Consider the following 4,265-nt stretch of genomic DNA (forward strand, 5'->3'; position numbering starts at 1 on the left):
AATTGAGGAAGAATTTCATCATAGAAAAGGTTACTAAGCATTGGAATGGACTGTCCAGGGCAATGGTGGAGTCACCATCCCTGGAGGTGTTTAAGAAATGACTGGATGTGTCATTAGTGCTATGGTCTAGTTGATGTGGTGATGATCCATCAAAGGTTGGACTTGATGGTCTTAAGGGTCTTTTCCAACCTTAATGATTTGGTGATCTTTTAGGCATAGATTTTCTTGGAGAAAATCCTTAAGAACTACATATCTCAGAAAAATAGCTCTGCTCCATATAGAGGTGTAGAGATTTATTTTTGCATTTACTCTAGTTCCATGCATTTGAAACTAGCTCTAGCCAACTCCATTTGCGTTTCCAGTGAAAATCTTTCCTTTTATGAACTAGATTGCCTAGCCCCATTTGGCCAGGACAGTGAAGGCTTCAGGTTGCCAGCAAAGCATCAGGCAATTTAAGTACAAGGCAGTAGGAAGCACTGATTCAGTTCAGGAGAAGAACATCAGAGTGCAGCAGGCTCCTGGAATCTCCAGCCCTGCCTACTTGGCAGGCTCTGGGAAGCACACTCTGTTCAGAGTCAGTAAGGACAGAGGTACCACCTGCATCCCTTCTGCCTGCAGTGGCACTCTGCAGCTCCTTAATCCAGAGCACTCTGCAGACAATGTGCTATTCAGTCTGCAGCTGGGTCCAGACAGATCTGGCAATCCTAGTTATGACTCATTCATTTTCTTTACAATCCTGTACTCCTCAAATTTTTGTAGTTTTATAATAAGCCTTCTCTAAGTTAGCTGAAAAACTGTTACATCTGTTACTGCTCCTATTGTCAAAAATAAGGCAGTGTTCTGTTTGCCTTCATTTTTATTGGCGCACACTACTTAAGAGTAGAGCGAAGTGCAGTCTAAATATTTTCCAAATCTATTTCCAGAAAAAGTTTCAGTTTTAATTACTATTTTTCAATGCTCCAGTCTACCATTCAAACCACTTTCCTTACTATAGTTTTACTCCTACTACAATTTAGCATTGTATCCATGCTATGGCATGCACAGGACCAGAATCAACTTGGTAATTTGCTTGTAATTCTGAAAATACCCTTTTATTACAAACAAAAGCATGACTTCTTATAACAAGAAGGAAAAGTACTGCAGGAGATAAGGAAACAGTTTTACATAAAGGCTAATTTTACAATCTGTGGTTGGCTTTCTCCATGACTAGTTGAAACCTGGATCCCTTATTTCCCTTTCTCTATGCAGCTTCTTGGACATCTGCCCCCAAACAGTCTGGAACCACTCTCATGATCTCTATTCTCCTGAGAAAGTGACATTATTACTCTCTACAATTACCTGAAAGGAGGATGCAGCCAGCTGGGAGTCAGCATCTCTTCTCCAAGGCAACCAGATGAGAGGACAGCAGCCTCAAGCTGCCCCAGGGAAGGTTCAGGATGGACATCAGGAGGAATTTCTTCACAGAAAGGGCTGTCAAGCAATGACACTGTGCCATGGTCTAGCTGACAAGATATGTTTGGTCAAAGCTTGGACTCAATGATCTCAGAAGTCTTTTTCAACCTAATGGATTCTGTGAAATAATGTTTGCAGCTTGCATCTCTTATACTTGCTCCCATTTAGGAACTAATATTCTTATCCAACTTCTTATCCCTGATTTTCCTCAAACTGCTACTACCTCTAACTGTTGCTCTATTTACATCCAGTTGCCACTTTGTGGCTTAGGCTAAATATATTTTTTTGGTCATACTACACTACCTGCACAGGAAACTCATGGATTCAGGCTACCTAAGTTGTACAAATGAGGGTAGCTTTATTTAGTTCTAAAAATCCAGCTGCCTCCACCAAACTTAATGTGGGCTTCTGTCTTTCTCTGCAGCCTTAAAAAGGTCAAAATAATTTTCAAAACTTTAAAACAGCTTTAGCTCTCTACCCCCTGATTTACAAAAAGTTAGATTTGAAGCATTATAACTCTTGGGCATTCTGTTCTCAGAGGGTTGTTTAACAGTGCTTCCATTCTAGGGAGTCAGGAGATACCATTGGTCAGTTTTTACTACCTAAAAATCCACCATCTGACTTTACTCACCTTGTAGGAGAGCCTTAGCAGAAAGCTGCCAAATGACAAAACATGCACCACTTGGAGCATATTAAACACTTCTTTTTCCTAACCCCTTGGACTATTCCAACAAAAATTAGATAAGAAGTGGCTGTACTATAGTGCTGGCTGATAGCTACTATTTCATAAGTGACATGAAATAAATAATTCCTAGCTGCCTCAAATCTGTAAAACCTCCTTGGTCTGTACTCCCATATCTGATCATGCTGCAATTCAATCCACCTTGCATGACCATCTAGAAATTCACTGGGGGGAAATGCAGGCAGCATCTGATGTCAAAAATGAAAACCTTGGGGTAAACCACACGGTACTGCCAAGATTCCCTTTACCTTTGTGGTAATATTCAAATGTGGCTGATTATTCAAATAGTATCCAGGCAGCTCTCTGAAGAGTGTCCTTTACACTAAGGGAGACAGAACATTCCAATTTGTTGGTACAAGGGTCAGCTCACTCATTTTGTTAACAAACACAAAACATGGGTATAAATTGTTTCCCTGATACCATTGGTCTGTGGCCTGTCACTGCTTGTTGCAATGCCACATGGCTTCTAAGCTCTCTTCTATCAATAACAGGCAAAAACTTCTAATAATAGTTGACCATAATTCAAATATCATAGTATTTTTTCACTTTTCCCACAGACTATAGATTGAAGGAGGGTAGGGTTTGATTAGAAACTAAAAATAAATTCTTCCATGTGCAGGTGGTGAGACATTGGAACAGGTTATTCAGAGAAGCTGTGGATCCCCTCACTGAAGTGGTGAAGGCCAGGCTGGATGGGGCTTTGAAAAACCTGGTCTAGTGAAAGGGGACAGGGGAGCTGGAACTGGATGATCTTGAAGGTCCCTCCCAAACCAGGCCCTTTCATGATTCTATGAAAATACCAAAAACCCAGCAGTATATCAACACAAACAATAAGACCTTAATTAACTGAAAAGTCTTCATGAGATATGTAATAATGTGAAATACTTACAAGGCAAGCATCTTCCATTCTGTCTCTTCTGCTTTAGCCATCAGTCACTCCAACACGTAGTCCAGAGTGCCTTAGTGGTAACTACTTATGCAAAACAGTCAAGAATGACAAAAAGAAACAATAATAAAATGCAGGGGACTGGCACTTGGTAAAAAACGCAGTTATTTCTACACTGGTCCTTACAATGTGTGAATTTCTATTGTGGTGACTGGCTGGTGTGATGCAGGAAAGTTTAAAAACCCCCCAAACCCCACACTGTGCATTCCTTTACAGTGGCAACTAGAAAGATCAAGCAGTTATTTCCTTCTCTGTGCATGGAATGTGGGATAAGCAAAGAACAGCAAAAAAATTAGGAAGTCTAAAGAGAAGAATGGAAAACCCTAACCTTCATTTTTCCCCCCTTACATCAAGCTTGCAAAATAAATCTATTACTAGAATTTTGTAACCTTACAACTAAAGATAACTGACAGCTTGTTAGACCAAAACTAGGAGAATCAGACACCTTTTTCTCATTGCAAAAGCCACAGAAAACAATTACGTTAAATGAAAGAATGAAAAATTTCAGCTGCTGCACCTTGTTCATAAATTCCAAAGACTTTTTTTCCTCATGCTGCTGTGTGAAAAACCCACACAATCAACAGGACAGACTACATGAGTCACGTATGTTCATGTGGGAAACTGGTAAGGCAACTATATATGGAACGGTTATCAAGAACAAAGTCAACACAGAAGAAAAATTAGAGGAAAAAATATATCTACTAATCATTCAATGAAAACAAAGCTTGAATGTTTGTAATGGTCTGTGAAACATTCACAGAAGGAAGAAAGAAACAAAATAATGAAGTTGTTCTATATTTTTCTGCACAAAAGTACTTGCCTGGAACACAGAGCCCAGGTGATTTGTAACCCAGCATCAAACCTCACCAATATCCCTGTGGAATGAGCCCTAGAAAAGAAGCCTCTAAGCCATGAGGATTTTCTCCATAGTTCAACAGAGCTCACCTTCTAGGACTTAAGGACTGAAGCCTTTTGTATCTCTGCTGTAGAAGATTTTTGTCTCCATCAAGGAGCTTAATGAGGAACTCTGAAGTTCTTCAGCACCTCTGCTTGGTATTAGATTTCCCTCCTCGAACTCATGGCTTAGTGTATAAACAGAACTGATTTACAGCATGCTGAAATAAA

General features: G+C 39.9%; 1 protein-coding gene across 1 annotated transcript in view; it reads right to left on the bottom strand.

Moving 5' to 3' along the window:
• Positions 1–1,791, bottom strand: part of FBLN5 (fibulin 5) — a 54,299-nt gene extending 52,508 nt beyond the window's left edge. The window contains exon 1 of the mRNA XM_036385136.1: positions 1,339–1,791. The gene's annotated coding sequence lies outside the window, so the exon portion shown is untranslated. The remainder of the gene's footprint in view (positions 1–1,338) is intronic.
• Between the last annotated feature and the right edge of the window lie 2,474 nt (positions 1,792–4,265).

The sequence above is a fragment of the Molothrus ater genome, chromosome 6, assembly GCF_012460135.2.
Source record: "Molothrus ater isolate BHLD 08-10-18 breed brown headed cowbird chromosome 6, BPBGC_Mater_1.1, whole genome shotgun sequence".
In the NCBI taxonomy this organism is placed as follows: Eukaryota; Metazoa; Chordata; class Aves; order Passeriformes; family Icteridae; genus Molothrus; species Molothrus ater.